Genomic DNA, 13975 nt, shown 5'->3' with positions numbered 1-13975 from the left:
GAGTTGAACTACTTCCTTGGGTTCCAAGTGAAGCAACTCAAGGATGGCACTTTCATCTCCCAAATGAAGTACACGCAAGACTTGATCAAGCGGTTTGGGATGAAGGACGCCAAGCCAGCAAAGACTCCAATGGGAACTGACGGACACGTCGACCTCAACAAAGGAGGTAAGTCCGTTGATCAAAAAGCATACCGGTCTATGATAGGTTCCTTACTTTACTTATGTGCTAGTAGACCGGATATTATGCTTAGTGTATGCATGTGTGCTAGATTTCAATCCGGTCCAAGGGAATGTCACTTAGTGGCTGTGAAGCGAATTCTTAGATATTTAGTTGCTACGCCTTGCTTCGGGATCTGGTATCCAAAGGGGTCTACCTTTGACTTAATTGGATATTCAGACTCTGATTATGCTGGATGTAAGGTTGATAGGAAGAGTACATCAGGGATGTGCCAATTCTTAGGAAGGTCCTTGGTGTCTTGGAGTTCTAAGAAACAAACTTCTGTTTCCCTATCCACCGCTGAGGTCGAGTATGTTGCCGCAGGACAGTGTTGCGCGCAACTACTTTGGATGAGGCAAACCCTCCAGGACTTTGGCTACAATCTGAGCAAAGTCCCACTCCAATGTGATAATGAGAGTGCTATCCGCATGGCGGATAATCCTGTTGAACACAGCCGCACAAAGCACATAGACATCTGGCATCACTTTTTGAGAGACCACCAGCAAAAGGGAGATATCGAAGTGTTTTATATTAGCACCGAGAACCAGCTAGCCGATATCTTTACCAAGCCTCTAGATGAGAAGACCTTTTGCAGGCTGCGTAGTGAACTTGGATTGATTTATAGCATACATGTGTTTTATGCCTTGATCATGTTCTTTATGCATTTTGTTGTTTATCTATGGTGCTCAAGTTGTACAAAGCACTTCCCGGACCTCACAAGTCCATTTGCAAGTGATGCACATATTTAGGGGGAGATGTGCTACAACTTGACTCTTTGGGACTAACCATGTGCTTGAGTGTCTTAAATTAGTCTCAAAGGTGGAATGAAAGGGAAAGGAGGACTTGGACCATGAAAGACTTCCACTGCACTCCGATGAAGAGGGTAACTTACTCCAAGTTCATCTCCGTGTCTCTTATTGCCTTTTGCTCTTAATTGACAATTTTGGTGAGACAATGAGGTTTAAGGGCAAAAAATGATTTCGTTTTGGTGCTTGATGCCAAAGGGGGAGAAATTAAGGGCCAAAGCAACAAATGGATCAGCTACCACTTGAGAAGTTTGAAAATTGTAGAGTTAGGACTTTTGATTTGTCAAAACTCTAAATGTCTCTTTTTGTCAAAAGTTTGTCTCTTGTGGGGAGAATGTTTGATTATGGGAAATAGGGGGAGTTTTTGAATCAGTGATCAATTTCTCTTGGAATATCTTTCTCTATGCCTCAACAAGTGAATTTGACTTAGAGATACGAAATTGAGTTTGATTTGCAAAAACAAACCAAGTGGTGGCAAAGAATGATCCAAATATGCCAAATTTGAATCAAAACAAATTTGTGTTTTCATTTGCATTGATGTTGCACTTCTTTTAGTTGCTTTTGTTGTGTTGGCATAAATCACCAAAAAGGGGGAGATTGAAAGGGAAATGTGCCCTTGGGCCATTTCTATAAGATTTTGGTGATTAAGTGCCCAACACACATTAAGGGAATGAGTATATGCCAAAGGGTGGATAAAGTGCAAATCAATACAAAGGTATGATTCTAGACTTAGTACATTGGTTTTTGTGTACTAACATATTTGTCTAAGTGCTAGAATCAGAGAAAAGACAATTAGAAAAGACTTGGCTCGAGCAGCCAAGACTCTGCTCGGTCTGGGTGCACCGGACTGTCCAGTGGTGCACCGGACAGTGTCCGGTGCGCCAGGCTGGCTCTGGTGAAAAGACCGCTCTCGGGAATTAGTTGGCGGCGTACGGCTAAAATTCACCGGACTGTCCGGTGTGCACCGGACTGTCCGGTGAGCCAACGGTCGGCCGCGCAATCCGCGCGTGACGCGTGGCCGGGCCAACGGTCTGAAGGGGGCACCGGACTGTCCGGTGTGCACCGGACAGTGTCCGGTGTGCCAACGGCTCCAAATCGCCAACGGTCGGCTGCGCCAAAACAGGAAAGAAATCCGCACCGGACAGTGTCCGGTGGTGCACTGGACTGTCCGGTGCGCTAGTCGACAGAAGACAAGAATTGCCTTCCTGGAATGCTCTCAACGGCTCCTAGCTGCCTTGGGGCTATAAAAGGGACCCCTAGGCGCATGGAGGAAGACACCAAGCACACTTTGAGCATTCTTGATCATTCACACTTCGTTCTTGCGCACTCGTTTGACATTCTTAGTGATTTGAGCTCCGTTCTAGTGAGAACTTGAGATATTCATTTGAGCTCAAGTCTTGGCCGTGTGTGTGCGTATTGCTGTGGACTTGTGTGTGTTGCTCATCCCATCCTTACTTCCGTGCTCATTTGTGATCATCTTTTGTAAGGGCGAGAGACTCCAAGTTGTGGAGATTCCTCGCAAACGGGATATAGTAAAAGGAAGAGAAATACCGTGGTATTCAGGTTGGTCTTTGGACCGCTTGAAAGGGGTTGAGTGCAACCCTCGTCCGTTGGGACGCCACAACGTGGAGTAGGCAAGTGTTGGACTTGGCCGAACCACGGGATAAATCATTGTGCCTCTCTGTGTTGATCTTTTGTAGTCATTGTGTTTCGCAAGGACTCCTCTCTAGCCACTTGGCTTTATTGCTCTAACACCTAATCAAGTTTTTGGCATTAAGTTTCAAGTTTTTACAGGATCACCTATTCACCCCCCTCTAGGTGCTCTCAGGTATTTATAGCCCCAACCACCAATAGTGGTCGTTGGAAGGCTGCTGTCGCATGGCGCACCGGACAGTCCGGTGCGCCAGCCACGTCAGCCGGCCGTTGGGTTCTGACCGTTGGAGCTCTAACTGGTGGGGCCCCTGGGCTGTCCGGTGGCGCACCGGACAGGTCCTGTAGATTGTCCGGTGCGCCAACTGCGCGTGCTCTGACTCTGGCGCGCACTGTAGCGCATTGAATGCGGTTGCAGTCGACTGTTGGCGCGAAGTAGTCGTTGCTCCGCTGGCACACCGGACAGTCTGGTGTGACACCGGACACTGTCCGGTGCTTCACCGGACAGTCCGGTGAATTATAGCGGAGCGGCCTCCCATTTTCCCGAAGGTAGCGAGTTCAGCGTCGAGTGCCCTGGTGCACCGGACACTGTCCGGTGGCACACCGGACAGTCCGGTGCGCCAGACCAGGGTGCCTTTTGGGATGTCTTTAGCTCTCTTTATTTGAACCTTTGGCACCTGTAGAGCTTATAGACTAGAGCAAACTAGTTAGTCCAATTATTTGTATTGGGCAATTCAACCACCAAAATTAATTAGGAAAAAGGTGTAAGCCTAATTCCCTTTCAATCTCCCCCTTTTGGTGATTGATGCCAACACTAACCAAAGCAAATATAGAAGTGCATAATTGAACTAGCTTGCATAATGTAAGTGCAAAGGTTACTTAGAATTGAACCAATAAATATTTTCATAAGATATGCATGGATTGTTTCTTTATTTTAACATTTTGTACCACACTTGCACTACATGTTTTGTTTTTGCAAATTCTTTTGTGAATTCTTTTCAAAGTCCTTTTGCAAATAGTCAAGGGTAAATGAATAAGATTTTGAGAAGCATTTTCAAGATTTGAATTTTTCTCCCCCTGTTTCAAATGCTTTTCCTTTGACTTAAACAAAACTCCCCCTTAATAAAATCCTCCTCTTAGTGTTCAAGAGGGTTTTAAGATACCAATTTGAAAAATCATCATTTTGAAAAACTTTTCTTTTAAAATTTTGAATTGGTGGTGGTGCGGTCCTTTTGCTTTGGGCTAATACTTTCTCCCCCTTTGGCATGAATCGCCAAAAACAAATACTTGAGTGAAATATAAGCCCTTCATAACTACTTTCTCCCCCTTTGGCGAACAAAATATGAGTGAAGATTATACCAAAGTTGGAGAGTGGCTCAGAGTGACGGCGAAGGATGAGTTGATGGAGTGGAGTGGAAGCCTTTGTCTTCGCCGAAGACTCCAATTCCCTTTCAATATTCCTATGACTTGGTTTAAAATATACTTGATAACACATTAGTCATAGTATATAAAAGAGACATGATCAAAGGTATATTCATGAGCTATGTGTGCAAAACATCAAAAGAAATTCCGAGAATCAAGAATATTTAGCTCATGCCTAAGTTTGTTAAATGTTTGTTCATCTAGTGGCTTGGTAAAGATATCGGCTAATTGTTCCTTAGTGTTAATATATGCAATCTCGATATCTCCCTTTTGTTGGTGATCACTTAAGAAATGATACCGAATGGCTATGTGTTTAGTGCGGCTATGTTCAACGGGATTATCCGCCATGTGGATTGCACTCTCATTATTACATAGAAGAGGAACTTTGGTTAATTTGTAACCATAGTCCCTAAGGGTTTGCCTCATCCAAAGCAATTGTGCGCAACAATGGCCTGCGGCAATATACTCAGCTTCGGCGGTAGAAATAGCTACAGAATTTTGTTTCTTTGAATCCCAAGACACCAGAGACCTTCCCAAGAACTGGCAAGTCCCCGATGTGCTCTTTCTATTAATTTTACACCCCGCCCAATCGGTATCCGAATAACCAATTAAATCAAATGTGGATCCCCGAGGGTACCAAAGCCCAAACTTAGGAGTATAAACTAAATATCTCAAGATTCGTTTTACGGCCGTAAGGTGAGCTTCCTTAAGGTCGGCTTGGAATCTTGCACACATGCATACGGAAAGCACAATGTCCGGTCGATATGCACATAAATAGAGTAAAGAGCCTATCATCGACCGGTATACCTTTTGATCTACGGATTTACCTCCCGTGTCGAGGTTGAGATGCCCATTGGTTCCCATGGGTGTCTTGATGGGCTTGGCATCCTTCATCCCAAACTTGTTTAGAATGTCTTGAATGTACTTCGTTTGGCTAATGAAGGTGCCCTCTTGAAGTTGCTTCACTTGAAATCCTAAGAAGTACTTCAACTCCCCCATCATTGACATCTCGAATTTCTGTGTCATGATCCTACTAAATTCCTCACATGTAGATTCGTTAGTAGACCCAAATATAATATCATCAACATAAATTTGGCATGCAAACAAATCATTGTCAAGAGTTTTAGTGAATAAAGTAGGATCGACCTTTCTGACTTTGAAACCATTAGTGATAAGGAAATCTCTAAGGCATTCATACCATGCTCTTGGGGCTTGCTTGAGCCCATAAAGCGCCTTAGAGAGTTTATATACATGGTTAGGGTACTCACTATCTTCAAAGTCGGGAGGTTGCTCAACATAGACCTCCTCCTTGATTGGTCCATTGCGGAAGGCACTCTTCATGTCCATTTGGTAAAGCTTGAAGCCATGGTAAGTAGCATAGGCAAGTAAAATGCGAATTGATTCTAGCCTAGCTACGGGTGCATAGGTTTCACCGAAATCCAAACCTTCGACTTGTGAATATCCCTTGGCCACAAGTTGGGCTTTGTTCCTTGTCACCACACCATGCTCGTCTTGCTTGTTGTGGAAGACCCACTTGGTTCCTACAACATTTTGATTAGGACGTGGAACTAAATGCCATACCTCATTCCTAGTGAAGTTGTTGAGCTCCTCTTGCATTGCCACCACCCAATCCGAATCTTGAAGTGCTTCCTCTATCCTGTGTGGCTCAATAGAGGAAACAAAAGAGTAATGTTCACAAAAATGAGCAACCCGAGATCGAGTAGTTACCCCCTTTTGAATATCGCCGAGGATGGTGTTCACGGGGTGATCTCGTTGGATTGCTTGGTGGACTCTTGGGTGTGGCGGTCTTGGTTCTTCATCCTCCTTGTCTTGATCATTTGCATCTCCCCCTTGATCATTTCCGTCATCTTGAGGTGGCTCATCTTCTTGATCTTCTCCTTCATCATCTTGAGCCTCATCCTCATTTTGAGTTGGTGGAGATGCTTGCGTGGAGGAGGATGGTTGATCTTATGTTTGTGGAGGCTCTTCAGATTCCTTAAGACACACATCCCCAATGGACATGTTCCTTAGCGCGACGCATGGAGCCTCTTCATCACCTAATTCATCAAGATCAACTTGCTCTACTTGAGAGCCGTTAGTCTCATCAAACACAATGTCACAAGAGACTTCAACTAATCCAGAGGACTTGTTAAAGACTCTATATGCCCTTGTGTTTGAATCATAACCTAGTAAAAAGCCTTCTACTGCCTTAGGAGCAAATTTAGATTTTCTACCTCTTTTAACAAGAATAAAGCATTTGCTACCGAAGACTCTAAAATATGAAACATTGGGCTTTTTACTGGTAAGGAGTTCGTAAGATGTCTTCTTGAGGATTCGGTGTAGATATAACTGGTTGATGGCGTAGCAGGCGGTGTTGACCGCCTCGGCCCAAAACCGATCTGAAGTCTTGTATTCATCAAGCATGGTCCTTGCCATGTCCAATAGAGTTTGATTCTTCCTCTCCACTACACCATTTTGTTGTGGCGTGTAGGGAGAAGAGAACTCATGCTTGATGCCCTCCTCCTCAAGGAAACCTTCAATTTGAGAGTTCTTGAACTCCGTCCCGTTGTCGCTTCTAATTTTCTTGATCCTTAAGCCGAACTCGTTTTGAGCCCGTCTCAAGAACCCTGTCGGGGACCATAATTAGGGGTACCCTCAAGACTCCTAATTCTCAGCTGGAACCCCCATCAGCACAAAGCTGCAAAGGCCTGATGGGTGCAACTAAGTCAAGGATCGGTCCATTCGAGGGTCTCGATCACGCCTCGCCCAAGCCCAGCCTCGGGCAAGGGCAGCCGACCCCGGAAGATCTACGTCTCGCCCGAGGCCCCCTCCAGCAACGGACATACTTTCGGCTCGCCCGAGGCCCATCCTTCACCAAGAAGCATCCTTGGCCAAATTGCCACGCCAACCGACCAAATCGCAGGGGCATTTAATGCAAAGGTGGCCTGACACCTTTATCCTGACGCGAGCCCTCCAATCGACAGAGCCGAAGTGACCGTAGTCACTTCGCCGCTCCACTGACCGGTCTGACAAGAGGACAGCGCCGCCTGCGCCGCTCCGACTGCTGTGCCACTCGACCGAGTGAGGCTGACAAGCAGCCAGGCCCGGCCTCAGGCGCCATAGGAAACTCCGCTTCGCCCGACCCCAGGGCTCGGACTCGGGCTCAGCCCCTGAAGACGACGAACTCCGCTCCGCCCGACCCCAGGGCTCGGACTCGGGCTCAGCCCGTGAAGACGACGAACTCCGCTCCGCCCGACCCCAGGGCTCGGACTCGGGCTCAGCCCCTGAAGACGACGAACTCCGCTCCGCCCGACCCCAGGGCTCGGACTCGGGCTCAGCCCCTGAAGACAACGAACTCCGCTCCGCCCGACCCCAGGGCTCGGACTCGGGCTCAGCCTCGGAAGACGACGAACTCCGCTTCGCCCGACCCCAGGGCTCGGACTCAGGCTCAGACCCGGAAGACGACGAACTCCGCTTTGCCCGACCCCAGGGCTTGGACTCAGCCCTGGCCTCAGCCGACGGTCTCCGCCTCGCCCGACCCAGGGGCTCGGACTCGACCTCGGCCTCGGAAGACAGACTCGACCTCGACCTCGGAGGAGCCTCCACATCGCCCAACCCAGGGCACGGACCGACCACGTCAACAGGAGGCGCCATCATTACCCTACCCCAAGCTGACTCAGGCTATGAGGAACAAGACCGGCGTCCCATCTGGCTCGCTCCGCCAGACAAGTAATGATGGCGCCCCGCACGCTCCATGACGACGGTGGCTCTCAGCCCCCTTACGGAAGCAAGAGGACGTCAGCAAGGACTCGACAGCCCCGACAGCTGTCCTTCCGCCAGGCTCCAGCGCTCCTCCGACGGCCACGACATCACACGAATCGGGTGCCAAAACCTCTCTGGCTGCCACAATGGCATGTACTTAGGGCGCTAGCTCTCCTCCGCTAGACACGTTAGCACACTGCTACACCCCCCATTGTACACCTGGATCCTCTCCTTGCGCCTATAAAAGGAAGGACCAGTGCCCTCTTACAGAGGGTTGGCCGCGCGGGGAAAGGACGGGACAGGCGCTCGCGTGAGGCCGCTCGCTCCCTCCCGCGTGGACGCTTGTAACCCCCTACTGCAAGCGCACCCGACCTGGGCGCGGGACAAACACGAAGGCCGCGGGATTTCCACCTCTCACGCTCGTCTCCCCCCTTCGCGCTCCGTCTCGCGTCGACCCATCTGGGCTGGGGCACGCGGCGACAATTTACTCGTCGGTCCAGGGACCCCCCGGTCTCGAAACGCCGACAAACCCCTTTAAGGTCTCTTGGGTATGAGATTTTTCCTGCAAAAAGAATACCCAAGTGAAGCGAGAATAATCATCCACTATAACTAGACAGTACTTACTCCCACCGATGCTTATGTAAGCTATCGGGCCGAAAAGATCCATGTGTAGGAGCTTGAGTGGCCTGTGAGTCGTCATGATGTCCTTGTGTGGATGGTGAACACCAATTTGCTTCCCTGCCTGACATGCGCTACAAATCCTGTCTTTCTCAAAATGAACTTTTGTTAGTCCCAAAATGTGTTCTCCCTTTAGAAGCTTGTGAAGATTCTTCATCCCAACATGTGCTAGTCGGCGATGCCAGAGCCAGCCCATGTTAGTCTTAGCAATTAAGCAAGTGTCGAGTTCAGCTCTATCAAAGTCTACTAGGTATAGCTGACCCTCTAACACTTCCTTAAACGCTATTGAATCATCACTTTTTCTAAAGACAGTAACACCTACATCCATAAAAAGACAGTTGTAGCCCATTTTGCATAATTGAGAAACGGAAAGCAAATTGTAATCTAAAGAATCTTCAAGAAAAACATTGGAAATGGAATGGTCAGGAGATATAGCTATTTTACCCAATCCTTTGACCAAACCTTGGTTTCCATCCCCGAATGTGATAGCTCGTTGGGGATCTTGGTTTTTCTCATAGGAGGAGAACATCTTCTTCTCCCCTGTCATGTGGTTTGTGCACCCGCTATCGATGATCCAACTTGAGCCCCGGATGCATAAACCTACAAAACAATTTTAGTTCTTGATTTTAGGTACCCAAACGGTTTTGGGTCCTTTGACATTGGATACAAGAACTTTGGGTACCCAAACACAAGTCTTTGACCCCTTGTGCTTGCCCCCAACATACTTGGCAACTACCTTGCCGGATTTGTTAGTCAAAACATAAGATGCACCAAAAGTTTTAAATGAAATGTTAGAATAATTTGATGCAATAGGAGTTTTCTTCTTAGGCAATTTAGCACGGGTTGATTGCCTAGAGCTAGATGTCTCGCCCTTATACATAAAAGCATGATTAGGGCTAGAGTGAGACTTCCTAGAGTGAATTCTCCTAATTTTATGCTCGGGATAACCGGCAGGGTACAAAATATAACCCTCGTTATCCTGAGGCATGTGAGTCTTGCCCTTAACAAAATTAGACAATCTTTTAGGAGGGGCATTAAGTTTGACATTGTCTCCCTTTTGGAAGCCAATGCCATCCTTGATGCCAGGGCGTCTCCCACTATAGAGCATGCTTCTAGTAAATTTAAATTTTTCATTTTCTAAGTCATGATCATTAATCTTAGCATTAAGTTGAGCTATGTGATCATTTTGTTTCTTAATTAAAGCTAGGTGATCATGGATAGCATCAACATTAATGTCTCTACATCTAGTACAAATGGAAACATGCTCAACGGTAGATGTAGAGGGTTTGCAAGTTTTTAGTTCAACAATCTTAGCATATAAAATGTCATTTCCGCTTCTAAGACTGGAAATGGAAGCATTGCAAACATCTAAGTCTTTAGCCTTAGCAATTAATTTTTCATTTTCAATACTAAGGCTAGCAAGTGAATCATTCAATTTTTCAATTCTAGCAAGCAAATTAACATTATCATCTCTAAGAATTGAATCATCACATACATTTGAATCAACCTTAGCTATTAAACTAGCATTCTCATTTCTAAGGTTGACAATAATATCATGGCAAGTGCTTAGCTCACTAGATAAATTTTCACATTTTTCTACTTCTAGAGCGTAAGCATTTTTAACCTTAACATGCTTCTTGTTTTCCTTAATTAGGAAGTCCTCTTGGGAATCCAAGAGTTCATCCTTCTCATGAATAGCACTAATTAATTCATTTAACTTTTCTTTTTGTTGCATGTTTAGGTTGGCAAAAAGGGTGCGCAAGTTATCTTCCTCATCACTGGAGGATGCATATTTAGTGGAGGATTTTGATTTTACCTTCTTCCTTGTGCCGTCCTTTGCCATGAGGCACTTGTGGCCGACATTGGGGAAGAGGAGTCCCTTGGTGACGGCGATGTGGGCGGCATCCTCGTCGGAGGAGGAGTCGGTGGAGCTCTCGTCGGAGTCCCATTCGCGGCACACATGGGCATCGCTGTCGGTGTTTTGGGTCCGACCGCGCACCCGGGGTAGCCCCTCGAGGTGCTTTTAGGAGTAGGACGGTGTTATCGACTGTAGCTCAATGGTTCGTGCCAGATGCACGAGAAACAGTGGACAATGGTTTACAGGTTCGGGCCGCTTTGAAATGCGTAACACCCTACGTCCTGGCGAGAGTGCTTTATGTGGTGGGTTACAAGAGGGTTCTCTAGCACCGAGAGCACAGAGAATTGGGTGGATGGCTAAGTACTGAGCATGTGTTCTGAAGGGGTGCCCCCTAGGCCTTATATATTCGACCATGGGGCAATACATGCAGGTATGATAACAATGTGCACCTAAGAAATAGTGAACCGATTGAGTCTATCTTCCTATAGTTTCGCCGACCCATCCTCGCTCGGTTCCGTCGTACGGGGCTCCAGCGCGGGAAGGTCGGGTCACTGTTGTGATTACTTGCTCAAAGTCATTGGGTCGTCCGGGCTTGCACCGATCCGGCCTTATGCCGATCCACTTCACTGGTCGTCTCTCCCAGGCCCACAAGGGGATGACCTTACGAATTATGGGGCCCTTCGGCCTTTCGTGAGGTCTTTTATCTTTCTGGTGGACCCGGGGGATATCTGTCCCCCACAATCGCCGCCCCTCTTATTGTGGTACCTTTTCTTTTCTCTCCTCTTTCCCTTCTTGTCGTCGCCCTGTCACTATCACTAGATAATGGACATTTTGCAATAAAATGACCGGGCTTACCACACTTGTAGCAAACTTTCTTGGAGCGGGGTTTGTAATCCTTCCCCCTCCTTTGCTTGAGGATTTGGCGGAAGCTCTTGATGATAAGCGTCATTTCCTCGTTGTCGAGCTTGGAGGCGTCGATGGGTAGTCTACTTGAGGTAGACTCCTCCTCCTTCTCCTCCATTGCCTTGAATGCGACCGGTTGTGCTTCGGGCGTGGAGGGGCCGTCGTGCTCGATAATTTTATTGGAGCCTTTGATCATCAACTCAAAGCTCACAAAGTTTCCTATTACTTCCTCGGGAGACATTAGTGTATATCTAGGATTACCACGAATTAATTGAACTTGCGTAGGGTTAAGAAAAACGAGTGATCTAAGAATGACCTTAACCATTTCATGGTCATCCCATTTTTTGCTCCCGAGGTTGCGCACTTGGTTTACCAAAGTCTTGAGCCGGTTGTACATTTCTTGTGGCTCTTCCCCTTGGTGAAGCCGGAATCGACCGAGCTCCCCCTCGATCGTCTCCCGCTTGGTGATCTTGGTCACCTCGTCTCCTTCGTGCACGGTCTTGAGCACGTCCCAAATTTCCTTTGCGCTCTTCAACCCTTGCACTTTATTATACTCCTCTCGACTTAGAGAGGCGAGGAGTATAGTTGTGGCTTGGGAGTTGAAGTGATGGATTTGTTCGACCTCCTCCGAGTCATAATCCTTGTCTCCCTTCTTTGGTACCTGCACTCCATACTCAACAATGTCCCATATGCTTTTGTGGAGTGAGGTTAGGTGATGCCTCATTTTATCACTCCACATAGAATAATCTTCACCTTCAAACATAGGTGGTTTGCCTAATGGAACAGAAAGTAACGAAGTGCGCCTGGAAATGCGAGGATAGCGAAGGGGCATCTTACTATACTTCTTGTGCTCATGGCTCTTTGAAGTAGTGGAGGCCGATTCCGAGCCGGAGGTGGAGGGTGATGAAGAGTCGGTCTCGTAATAGACCACCTTCTTCATCTTCTTCTTCTTATCACCCATCCGATGGGACTTGATGGAGGAAGAGGATTCCTCCTTGTGCTTGTGGGAGGACTCCCTTGAGTGTGTTCTTCCCGAGCTTGCGGACTTGTCGCCGGTCCCGAGATCCCTCTTGGCGGATGCTCCCGACATCACTTCGAGCGGTTAGTCTCTAATGAAGCACCGGGCTCTGATACCAATTGAAAGTTGCCTAGAGGGGGGGTGAATAGGTTGAATCTGAAATTTATATACTTAAGCACAACTACAAGCCGGGTTAGCGTTAGAAATATAAACGAGTTCGAGAGAGAGGGCGAAAAACAAATCGTGAGCAAATAAAGCGTGAGACACAAGGATTTGTTTTACTGAGGTTCGGTTCTTGCAAACCTACTCCTCGTTGAAGTGGTCACAAAGACCGGGTCTCTTTCAACCCTTTCCCTCTCTCAAACGGTCATTAAGACCGAGTGAGCTTCTCTTCTCAATCAAACGGAACACAAAGTTCCCGCAAGGACCACCACACAATTGGTGTCTCTTGCCTCGGTTACAATTGAGTTGATCACAAGAAGAATGAGAAAGAAAAGAAGCAATCCAAGCGCAAGAGCTCAAATGAACACAAATGTCGCTCTCTCTAGTCACTATTTGATTTGGAGTGATTTCGGACTTAGTAGAGGATTTGATCTCTTTGGTTGTGTCTAGAATTGAATCCTATAGCTCTTGTAATGTGTTGAAGGTGGAAAACTTGGATGCCATTGAATGTGGGGTGGTTGGGGTATTTATAGCCCCAACCACCAAAAGTGGCCGTTGGAAGGCTGTTGTCGCATGGCACACCGGACAGTCCGGTGCGCCACCGGACACTGTCCGGTGCGCCAGCCACGTCAGCCGGCCGTTGGGTTCTGACCGTTGGAGCTCTGACTGGTGGGGCCCCTGGGCTCTCCGGTGGCGCACCGGACAGGTCCTGTAGACTATCCGGTGCGCCAACTGCGCGTGCTCTGACTCTGGCGCACACTGTAGCGCATTGAATGCGGTTGCAGTCGACCGTTGGCGCGAAGTAGCCATTGCTCCACTGGCACACCGGACAGTCCGGTGCTTCACCAGACAGTCCGGTGAATTATAGCGGAGCGGCTTCCCATTTTCCCGAAGGTAGTGAGTTCAGCGTCGAGTGCCCTGGTGCACCGGACACTGTCCGGTGGCACACCGGACAGTCCGGTGCGCCAGACTAGGGTGCCTTTTGCACTACTACAGATCATGCTATATGAGACGGTTAATTTTCAGTTATTAAGACGCTTATGAAGTGTCCAATTTTGATGGAGTCGCAAAAGATGTCCCACATTTAAGATGGTTATAAACCATCTTAAAAGATATTATATAAGACAGTTTTTAATTTATAACCGTCTGAAAAATGTACTTGTTTAAGTCATTTTGTCCGATAAACCGTCTGAAAAAGGTATTTGTTTAAGTCATTTCGTCCGATAAACCGTCTTGAATTAGGTTTTTTTAAGACACTGCTTCTAAAGAACCGTAGAGAATACAAACATTAAAAGTCATAAAGTATTTATCAAACCGTCTCGAATATCCTACAATAATAGACGATTGCAATAGGAAAACCATCTTATTTAGGTGACTAATAATGGACGTTTTAGAAACTGTCTTATTTAGGAGACTGATATTAGACATTTTGGTAACCGTCTTGTTAAGATTTAAACGAAATGACTTACACGACAGTACATTCTTCAATTTATAATTAT

The sequence above is a fragment of the Zea mays genome, chromosome 4 (genome assembly GCF_902167145.1).
Source record: "Zea mays cultivar B73 chromosome 4, Zm-B73-REFERENCE-NAM-5.0, whole genome shotgun sequence".
Taxonomy (NCBI): domain Eukaryota; kingdom Viridiplantae; phylum Streptophyta; class Magnoliopsida; order Poales; family Poaceae; genus Zea; species Zea mays.
This window is presented reverse-complemented; position numbering follows the sequence as displayed.